The following is an 11,153-nucleotide window of genomic DNA, read 5'->3' on the forward strand; positions in this document are numbered from 1 at the left end:
CACACGGATCCGGCATTCAGGTATTTTGGCACTAATACATTCCTATGGGGAAAAATGCCGGCATTCAGGCAAGTCTTCAGTTTTTTTCGCCGGAGATAAAACCGTAGCATGCTGAGATTTTATCTTTTGCCTGATCAGTCAAAATGACTGAACTGAAGACGTCCTGATGCAAACTGAACAGATTACTCTCCATTCAGAATGCATGGGGATATGCCTGATCAGTTATTTTCCGGTATAGAGCCCCTGTGACGGAACTCTATGCTGGAAAAGAAAAACTTTAGTGTGAAAGTACCCTAAAATATTAAGTTTAGGGCTCTTTCACACCTGCGTTCTTTTCTTCCGCCATAGAGTTCTGTCGTCGGGGCTCTATGCCGGAAGAATCCTGATCAGTTTTATCCTAATGCATTCTGAATGGAGAGAAATCCGTTCAGGATGCATCAGGATGTCTTCAGTTCCGGACCGGAACGTTTTTTGGCCGGAGAAAATACCGCGGCATGCTGCGCTTCTTGCTCCGGCCAAAAATCCTGAACACTTGCCGCAAGGCCGGACCTGGAATTAATGCCCATTGAAAGGCATTGATCCGGATCCGGCCTTAAGCTAAACGTCGTTTCGGCGCATTACCGGATCCGACGTTTAGCTTTTTCAGAGTGGTTACCATGGCTGCCAGGACGCTAAAGTCCTTGCAGCCATTGTAAAGTGTAGTGGGGGAGCGGTATACTTACCGTCCGTGCGGCTCCCCGGGCGCTCCAGAATGACGTCAGGGCGCCCCACGCGCATGGATCACGTGATCCATGCGATCACGTCATCCATGCGCGTGGGGCGCCCTGACGTCACTCTGAAGCGCCCTGGGAGCCGCACGGACGGTAAGTATACTGCTCCCCCGCTCCCCACTACTACTATGGCAGCCAGGACTTTAATAACGTCCTGGGTGCCATAGTAACACTGAACGCATTTTGAAGACGGATCCGGACAACGCAAGTGTGAAAGAGCCCTTAAATCCCCCCTTTCCCAATTTTACATATAAAATATATAAACAATAAATAAACATATTACATAGCGCTGCGTCCGAAAAGTCCAAACTATTAAAAAATATCTCCTATGCGGTGAGCGCCGTAACAGAAATAAATAAATAAAAACCATGCGATTCGCCATTTTTTAGTCACCTTGTCACCCCAAAAAATAGGACAGGACTGTTCTATTATGGGCCGAACGTTTCATAAAATGCGAAGTGCACGCAGCTTTTTTTGGTGGTCTTTTTTTTTTCCGCGTGGTATTGAGTATCGCAATACTTTTTTATTGTGACGAAAGCGAATCCCAATTTTGGTATCGAAACAACCCTACACCGATCAGATTCCAGATACCAAAATTTTGATTCCATTTGGCTCCTAAATTTTTCAGTTCCGGAGCCAATGGCTGCTAGGTATTTATTTTAGTCTGGAGCCCTGCAGGGGAATATTCTTAAAAGAAATGCTGGACCTCATCCGTATTGCTCCATTTACCAGCATCACCTCCATCAGAGCTCCTCAAGTACTGCCACGGGCGTGACGGATTTGTTCAGGATGCGTCCCGGGTGTACTGCGGCAAACCCGCCCGAGTAGGTACCCAATTGCAGTCAGTTTTTACTGCGATCGTGTTCCGTTTTTATCGCGCGGGTGCGTTTTGCACGTGCGTGATAAAAAACTGACTGTGGTACCCAGACCCGGACTTCTTCACTGAAGATAATAGCATTCTTTAATACAGAATGCTTAGTAGGGGGTCAATTGAGGGTTAAAAAAAGAATTAACTCACCTTCTCCTCTTGATCGCGTAGCTTCCGGTCTCTTCTTCTTTAATCATGAGCTGCCGGCTAAAGGACCTGTGGTGACGTCAGATCACATGGTCCATCACCACGGTGATGGACCATGTGATGTCACCACAGCTCATGATTAAAGAAGAGGAGACCGGCCGCACCGATCTATTGTACCCACACACTTACACTAGTGTTGTACCTATGGTCGCACAACACACAAAGGTGAGCAGAATTTTCCAACCGTTCCCAATGAATGTGGGACCTACCACCCTACGAGCGCTTGTCCCTCCTGTGTTCGCCACAAGTTATTGTAATAAGACAAATGGTGACAGCTAATATGCCGTAGATGTGGGGGACGGTAAGCGTTAGGCCTCATGCACACGACCGTAAGGCTTTTTCAGCATTTTGCAATTAGCAAAAAATGGATCCACTAAAAAATACGGAAGACTTCTGTGTGCATTCCGTTTTTTGCGGAACGGAAGAGCTGGCCCCTGGTAGAACAGCACTATCCGTGTCCGTGATGCGGACAATAATAGGACATGTTCTATCTTTGAATGGAATGGAAACGGAAGGCATACGGAGTACCTTCTGGTTTGTTTTTTTTGCAGATCCATTGAAATGAATGGGTCCGTATACTGAACGCAATAAACCCGAACGTAAAGAGAGAAAAAACCGTTTGTGTGCAAGAGGCCTTACCCTGTGATGCAGAGGAGCAGGCTGACATTAACGTCTTGGTGACCCTCTAAGGTCCTGTCCTGAGTAGGTTGTGACCCTGACACGTTCCTGTACTTGATGTCCCTCAGCCATCAGTCGAGTCCTCCGTTCTAATACTGTACGGAGCAGAAATTAGGGTCCGCTTCCACTTTGGGAATGGTTTTTACAGTAGAAATACATCTCTGAAGTTATTAGGCGAAGACTGGCGAGCCTTAACGAAGCAATAACTGCGGCTCCTCGGAGCCAATACATTCTAAGACTGTGCGGAGCTCCGGCTCCTAGTGCGGCTCCGTGCAGTATTAGAACCAGGTTTAATCAGTACATGTAAGGAAGAGGCTCGGGACGCGTCAGTGAGGATTTATTACATGTCGGGGGCAGGGTGCAGTTCTAATCGTCAAGTGTTTACAACATCACTCTGATGGGTTTTCGCTGTTAAGCACATACAGGGGGCGCTGTGCAGCTCAAGTGGAGGTCTCAGCGGGAGGAGCTGTGCAGGTGTCAGCAGGAGGAACTGTGCAGCTCAGGAGCAGGTGTGAGCAGGAGGAATCCAAGGAGCTGTGCAGGTGTCAGTGGGAGGAGTCCGAGGAGCTGTGTAGCTCAGGTGTCAGTGGGAGGAGTCTGAGGAGCTGTGTAGCTCAGGAGTCAGTGGGAGGAATCCAAGGAGCTGTGCAGGTGTAGGTGTCAGTGGGAGGAGTCTGAGGAGCTGTGTAGCTCAGGTGTCAGTGGGAGGAGTCCGAGGAGCTGTGTAGCTCAGGTGTCAGTGGGAGGAGTCTGAGGAGCTGTGTAGCTCAGGAGTCAGCGGGAGGAGTCCGAGGAGCTGTGTAGCTCAGGTGTCAGTGGGAGGAGTCCGAGGAGCTGTGTAGCTCAGGTGTCAGTGGGAGGAGTCCGAGGAGCTGTGTAGCTCAGTAGTCAGCGGGAGGAGTCCGAGGAGCTGTGTAGCTCAGGAGTCAGTGGGAGGAGTCCGAGGAGCTGTGTAGCTCAGGAGTCAGTGGGAGGAGTCCGAGGAGCTGTGTAGCTCAGGAGTCAGTGGGAGGAGTCCGAGGAGCTGTGTAGCTCAGGAGTCAGCGGGAGGAGTCCGAGGAGCTGTGCAGCTCAGGAGCAGGTGTGAGCAGGAGGAATCCAAGGAGCTGTGCAGGTGTAGGTGTCAGTGGGAGGAGTCTGAGGAGCTGTGTAGCTCAGGAGTCAGTGGGAGGAATCCAAGGAGCTGTGCAGGTGTAGGTGTCAGTGGGAGGAGTCTGAGGAGCTGTGTAGCTCAGGTGTCAGTGGGAGGAGTCTGAGGAGCTGTGTAGCTCAGGAGTCAGCGGGAGGAGTCCGAGGAGCTGTGTAGCTCAGGAGTCAGCGGGAGGAGTCCGAGGAGCTGTGTAGCTCAGGAGTCAGCGGGAGGAGTCCGAGGAGCTGTGTAGCTCAGGAGTCAGCGGGAGGAGTCCGAGGAGCTGTGTAGCTCAGGAGTCAGCGGGAGGAGTCCGAGGAGCTGTGTAGCTCAGGAGTCAGCGGGAGGAGTCCGAGGAGCTGTGTAGCTCAGGAGTCAGCGGGAGGAGTCCGAGGAGCTGTGTAGCTCAGGAGTCAGCGGGAGGAGTCCGAGGAGCTGTGTAGCTCAGGAGTCAGCGGGAGGAGTCCGAGGAGCTGTGCAGCTCAGGAGTCAGCGGGAGGAGTCCGAGGAGCTGTGTAGCTCAGGAGCAGGTGTCAGTGGGAGGAGTCCAAGGAGCTGTGCAGCTCAGCTGTCTGTCTAGCTAATCCTTCAATGTTCTCCATCCAACAGCACTAAGAGATAAAGGTGAGGTCAGAGGCGCCCCCGTACCCTTCAAATAACCTCCCCAGGGACACTTACCAGCACTTTAGTCACCTGGAAAACCTGTGCCTGGTACTGGGTCAGGCCCTGCACATTGCGCTTCAGACTCTCCAGCTCCACATACAGCTCCTGCACAGCCTCCTGGAACTCTGCAGGACAGAACAATACAATGATTTCAGACCCCGCCCCCTCAGACTGCCCAGTACACCCCGCCCCCTCTTAGACTGCCCAGTACACCCCGCCCCCTCTCAGACTGCCCAGTACACCCCGCCCCCTCACCTCCTGCCCAGTACACCCCGCCCCCTCACCTCCTGCCCAGTACACCCCGCCCCCTCTTAGACTGCCCAGTACACCCCGCCCCCTCTCAGACTGCCCAGTACACTCCGCCCCCTCACCTCCTGCCCAGTACACCCCGCCCCCTCACCTCCTGCCCAGTACACCCCGCCCCCTCACCTCCTGCCCAGTACACCCTGCCCCCTCTCAGACTGCCCAGTACACCCCGCCCCCTCACCTCCTGCCCAGTACACCCCGCCCCCTCACCTCCTGCCCAGTACACCCCGCCCCCTCTTAGACTGCCCAGTACACCCCGCCCCCTCTCAGACTGCCCAGTACACTCCGCCCCCTCACCTCCTGCCCAGTACACCCCGCCCCCTCACCTCCTGCCCAGTACACCCCGCCCCCTCACCTCCTGCCCAGTACACCCTGCCCCCTCTCAGACTGCCCAGTACACCCCGCCTCCTCACCTCCTTCCCATTACACCCCGCCCCCTCACCTCCTTCCCATTACACCCCGCCCCCTCACAGACTGCCCAGTACACCCCGCCTTCTCACAGACTGCCCAGTACACCCCGCCCCCTCACCTCCTTCCCATTACACCCCGCCCCCTCACAGACTGCCCAGTACACCCCGCCCCCTCACCTCCTGCCCAGTACACTCCGCCCCCTCACCTCCTGCCCAGTACACCCCGCCCCCTCACCTCCTGCCCAGTACACCCCGCCCCCTCACCTCCTTCCCATTACACCCCGCCCCCTCACCTCCTTCCCATTACACCCCGCCCCCTCCCCAGTACACCCCGCCCCCTCACAGACTGCCCAGTACACCCCGCCTCCTCACAGACTGCCCAGTACACCCCGCCCCCTCTCAGACTGCCCAGTACACCCCGCCTCCTCACCTCCTTCCCATTACACCCCGCCCCCTCACCTCCTGCCCAGTACACCCCGCCCCCTCACCTCCTGCCCAGTACACCCCGCCCCCTCTCAGACTGCCCAGTACACCCCGCCTCCTCACCTCCTTCCCATTACACCCCGCCCCCTCACCTCCTTCCCATTACACCCCGCCCCCTCACAGACTGCCCAGTACACCCCGCCTCCTCACAGACTGCCCAGTACACCCCGCCCCCTCACCTCCTTCCCATTACACCCCGCCCCCTCACAGACTGCCCAGTACACCCCGCCCCCTCACCTCCTGCCCAGTACACTCCGCCCCCTCACCTCCTGCCCAGTACACCCCGCCCCCTCACCTCCTGCCCAGTACACCCCGCCCCCTCACCTCCTTCCCATTACACCCCGCCCCCTCACAGACTGCCCAGTACACCCCGCCTCCTCACAGACTGCCCAGTACACCCCGCCCCCTCACCTCCTTCCCATTACACCCCGCCCCCTCACAGACTGCCCAGTACACCCCGCCCCCTCACCTCCTGCCCAGTACACTCCGCCCCCTCACCTCCTGCCCAGTACACCCCGCCCCCTCACCTCCTGCCCAGTACACCCCGCCCCCTCACCTCCTTCCCATTACACCCCGCCCCCTCACAGACTGCCCAGTACACCCCGCCTCCTCACAGACTGCCCAGTACACCCCGCCCCCTCACCTCCTTCCCATTACACCCCGCCCCCTCACAGACTGCCCAGTACACCCCGCCCCCTCACAGACTGCCCAGTACACCCCGCCCCCTCACCTCCTGCCCACTACACCCCGCCCCCTCACCTCCTGCCCAGTACACCCCGCCCCCTCTTAGACTGCCCAGTACACCCCGCCCCCTCTCAGACTGCCCAGTACACTCCGCCCCCTCACCTCCTGCCCAGTACACCCCGCCCCCTCACCTCCTGCCCAGTACACCCCGCCCCCTCACCTCCTGCCCAGTCCGCACCGCCCCCTCACCTCCTGCCCAGTACACTCCGCCCCCTCACCTCCTGCCCAGTAAATCCCGCCCCCTCACCTCCTGCCCAGTACACCCCGCCCCCTCACCTCCTGCCCAGTAAATCCCGCCCCCTCACCTCCTGCCCAGTAAATCCCGCCTCCTGCCCAGTACACCCCGCCCCCTCACCTCCTGCCCAGTAAATCCCGCCTCCTCCCCAGTACACTCCGCCCCCTCACCTCCTGCCCAGTAAATCCCACCTCCTCCCCAGTACACTCCGCCCCCTCACCTCCTGCCCAGTACACTCCGCCCCCTCCCCAGTACACCCCGCCTCCTCACCTCCTGCCCAGTACACTCCGCCTCCTCACCTCCTGCCCGGTACACCCCGCCCCCTCACCTCCTGCCCGGTACACTCCGCCCCCTCGCCTCCTCCCCGGTACACTCCGCCTCCTCACCTCCTGCCCGGTACACCCCGCCTCCTCACCTCCTGCCCGGTACACCCCGCCCCCTCACCTCCTGCCCGGTACACTCCGCCTCCTCACCTCCTGCCCGGTACACCCCGCCCCTCCACCTCCTGCCCGGTACACTCCGCCTCCTCGCCAGTACACTCCGCCCCCTCGCCTCCTCCCCAGTACACTCCGCCCCCTCGCCTCCTCCCCAGTACACTCCGCCCCCTCGCCTCCTCCCCAGTACACTCCGCCCCCTCGCCTCCTCCCCAGTACACTCCGCCCCCTCGCCTCCTCCCCAGTACACTCCGCCCCCTCCCCAGTACACTCCGCCCCCTCGCCTCCTCCCCAGTACACTCCGCCCCCTCGCCTCCTCCCCAGTACACTCCGCCCCCTCGCCTCCTCCCCAGTACACTCCGCCCCCTCGCCTCCTCCCCAGTACACTCCGCCCCCTCCCCAGTACACTCCGCCCCCTCGCCTCCTCCCCAGTACACTCCGCCCCCTCGCCTCCTCCCCAGTACACTCCGCCCCCTCGCCTCCTCCCCAGTACACTCCGCCCCTCACCTCCTCCCCAGTACACTCCGCCCCTCACCTCCTCCCCAGTACACTCCGCCCCTCACCTCCTCCCCAGTACACTCCGCCCCTCGCCTCCTCCCCAGTACACTCCGCCCCCTCGCCTCCTGCCCGGTACACTCCGCCCCTCCACCTCCTGCCCGGTACACTCCGCCCCCTCCCCAGTACACTCCGCCCCCTCACCTCCTCCCCAGTACACTCCGCCCCTCGCCTCCTCCCCAGTACACCCCGCCCCTCCACCTCCTCCCCAGTACACTCCGCCCCCTCGCCTCCTCCCCAGTACACTCCGCCCCCTCACCTCCTCCCCAGTACACTCCGCCCCCTCACCTCCTGCCCGGTACACTCCGCCCCTCCACCTCCTGCCCGGTACACTCCGCCCCCTCCCCAGTACACTCCGCCCCCTCACCTCCTCCCCAGTACACTCCGCCCCTCGCCTCCTCCCCAGTACACCCCGCCCCTCCACCTCCTCCCCAGTACACTCCGCCCCCTCGCCTCCTCCCCAGTACACTCCGCCCCCTCACCTCCTCCCCAGTACACTCCGCCCCCTCACCTCCTGCCCGGTACACTCCGCCCCTCCACCTCCTGCCCGGTACACTCCGCCCCTCACCTCCTCCCCAGTACACTCCGCCCCCTCACCTCCTGCCCGGTACACTCCGCCCCTCACCTCCTGCCCGGTACACTCCGCCCCTCCACCTCCTGCCCGGTACACTCCGCCGTACTACACCCGTCAGCCCCTCCACCTCCCGCCGCATCCTGACCTCGCACCGCAGCTCTAGGCTCCATGTCGCTGATTTCCCGGTCGTTTCGCGCCTTAAATGAACAAACCAGTGACTGAAAGGTGTGTCCTGTGTGACAGCCAATCAGCGAGCGGAGTCATTAGACGCATTCAGTCCTGGCGGCCATGTCAAATGTGGGCAAGTGAGGGAAAGCGTCTGAAATGAGCAAGGTAATACCTCAATGTTCTATCCTGGGGTACACCTGACACCCCAATACCTCAATGTTCTATCCTGGGGTACACCTGACACCCCAATACCTCAATGTTCTATCCTGGGGTACACCTGACACCACAATACCTCAGTGTTCTATCCTGGGGTACACCTGACACCCCAATACCTCAGTGTTCTATCCTGCGGTACACCTGACACCCCAATACCTCAGTGTTCTATCCTGGGTTACACCTGACACCCCAATACCTCAGTGTTCTATCCTGGGGTACACCTGACACCCCAATACCTCAATGTTCTATCCTGGGCTACACCTGACACCCCAGTACCTCAGTGTTCTATCCTGGGGTACACCTGACACCCCAATACCTCAATGTTCTATCCTGGGCTACACCTGACACCCCAATACCTCAGTGTTCTATCCTGGGGTACACCTGACACCCCAATACCTCAGTGTTCTATCCTGGGGTACACCTGACACCCCAGTACCTCAGTGTTCTATCCTGGGGTACACCTGACACCACAATACCTCAATGTTCTATCCTGGGGTACACCTGACACCCCAATACCTCAGTGTTCTATCCTGGGGTACACCTGACACCACAATACCTCAGTGTTCTATCCTGGGGTACACCTGACACCCCAATACCTCAGTGCTCTATCCTGAGGTACACCTGACACCCCAATACCTCAATGTTCTATCCTGCGGTACACCTGACACCCCAATACCTCAGTGCTCTATCCTGGGGTACACCTGACACCCCAGTACCTCAGTGTTCTATCCTGGGGTACACCTGACACCCCAATACCTCAGTGTTCTATCCTGGGGTACACCTGACACCACAATACCTCAGTGTTCTATCCTGGGGTACACCTGACACCCCAATACCTCAGTGCTCTATCCTGAGGTACACCTGACACCCCAATACCTCAATGTTCTATCCTGCGGTACACCTGACACCCCAATACCTCAGTGTTCTATCCTGCGGTACACCTGACACCCCAATACCTCAGTGTTCTATCCTGGGGTACACCTGACACCCCAATACCTCAATGTTCTATCCTGGGCTACACCTGACACCCCAGTACCTCAGTGTTCTATCCTGGGGTACACCTGACACCCCAATACCTCAGTGCTCTATCCTGAGGTACACCTGACACCCCAATACCTCAATGTTCTATCCTGGGGTACACCTGACACCCCAATACCTCAGTGTTCTATCCTGGGGTACACCTGACACCCCAATACCTCAGTGTTCTATCCTGCGGTACACCTGACACCCCAATACCTCAGTGTTCTATCCTGGGGTACACCTGACACCCCAATACCTCAATGTTCTATCCTGGGGTACACCTGACACCCCAATACCTCAGTGTTCTATCCCGGGGTACACCTGACACCCCAATACCTCAGTGTTCTATCCTGGGGTACACCTGACACCCCAATACCTCAGTGTTCTATCCTGGGGTACACCTGACACCCCAATACCTCAGTGTTCTAGCGGTACACCTGACACCCCAATACCTCAATGTTCTATCCTGGGGTACACCTGACACCCCAATACCTCAGTGTTCTATCCTGGGGTACACCTGACACCCCAATACCTCAATGTTCTATCCTGGGGTACACCTGACACCCCAATACCTCAGTGTTCTATCCTGGGGTACACCTGACACCCCAATACCTCAGTGTTCTATCCTGCGGTACACCTGACACCCCAATACCTCAGTGTTCTATCCTGGGGTACACCTGACACCCCAATACCTCAGTGTTCTATCCTGGGGTACACCTGACACCCCAATACCTCAGTGTTCTATCCTGGGGTACACCTGACACCCCAATACCTCAGTGTTCTATCCTGGGGTACACCTGACACCCCAATACCTCAGTGCTCTATCCTGAGGTACACCTGACACCCCAATACCTCAGTGTTCTATCCTGGGGTACACCTGACACCCCAATACCTCAATGTTCTATCCTGGGGAACACCTGACACCCCAATACCTCAGTGTTCTATCCTGGGGTACACCTGACACCCCAATACCTCAGTGTTCTATCCTGGGGTACACCTGACAGGTATTTTATCATTATATCCCTCCTGATATCACTGGAGACGGTTGTTTTATCATTATATCCCCTGATATCACTGGAGACGGGTATTTTACCATTATATCCCCTGATATCACTGGAGACAGGTGTTTTATCATTATATCCCCTGATATCACTGGAGACGGGTGTTTTATCATTATATCCCTCCTGATATCACTGGAGACAGGTGTATTATCATTATATCCCCTGATATCACTGGAGACGGGTATTTTATCATTATATCCCCTGATATCACTGGAGACGGGTGTTTTATCATTATATCCCCTGATATCACTGGAGACGGGTGTATTACCATTATATCCCCTGATATCACTGGAGACAGGTGTTTTATCATTATATCCCCTGATATCACTGGAGACGGGTGTTTTATCATTATATCCCCTGATATCACTGGAGACGGGTATTTTATCATTATATGCCTCCTGATATCACTGGAGACGGGTGTTTTATCATTATATCCCTCCTGATATCACTGGAGATGGATGTTTTATCATTATATCCCCTGATATCACTGGAGACGGGTGTTTTATCATTATATCCCCTGATATTACTGGAGACGGGTGTTTTATCATTATATTCCTCCTGATATCACTGGAGACGCGTGATTTACCATTATATCCCCTGATATCACTGGAGACGGGTGTATTATCATTATA

The 11,153-nt window shown here is 56.9% G+C and overlaps 2 long non-coding RNA genes across 3 annotated transcripts; one reads left to right on the plus strand and one right to left on the minus strand.

Moving 5' to 3' along the window:
* The first annotated feature begins 2,983 nt into the window (after nt 1-2,983).
* LOC120981826 lies at nt 2,984-3,864 on the plus strand. 2 transcript variants are annotated; one of them, XR_005774762.1, is made up of 4 exons: nt 2,984-2,997; nt 3,033-3,092; nt 3,175-3,587; nt 3,715-3,864. It is a non-coding gene; the product is annotated as an uncharacterized LOC120981826 (long non-coding RNA). The 2 variants fall into 2 exon arrangements; XR_005774761.1 differs by having other exon boundaries at nt 3,175-3,637; nt 3,797-3,819.
* LOC120981825 lies at nt 3,797-8,268 on the minus strand. The gene is made up of 3 exons (XR_005774760.1): nt 8,202-8,268; nt 4,331-4,440; nt 3,797-4,263 (listed from the first exon to the last, which is right to left on the minus strand). It is a non-coding gene; the product is annotated as an uncharacterized LOC120981825 (long non-coding RNA).
* Nucleotides 8,269-11,153: the final 2,885 nt, after the last annotated feature.

Source organism: Bufo bufo, chromosome 11 (genome assembly GCF_905171765.1).
Source record: "Bufo bufo chromosome 11, aBufBuf1.1, whole genome shotgun sequence".
Taxonomy (NCBI): Eukaryota; Metazoa; Chordata; class Amphibia; order Anura; family Bufonidae; genus Bufo; species Bufo bufo.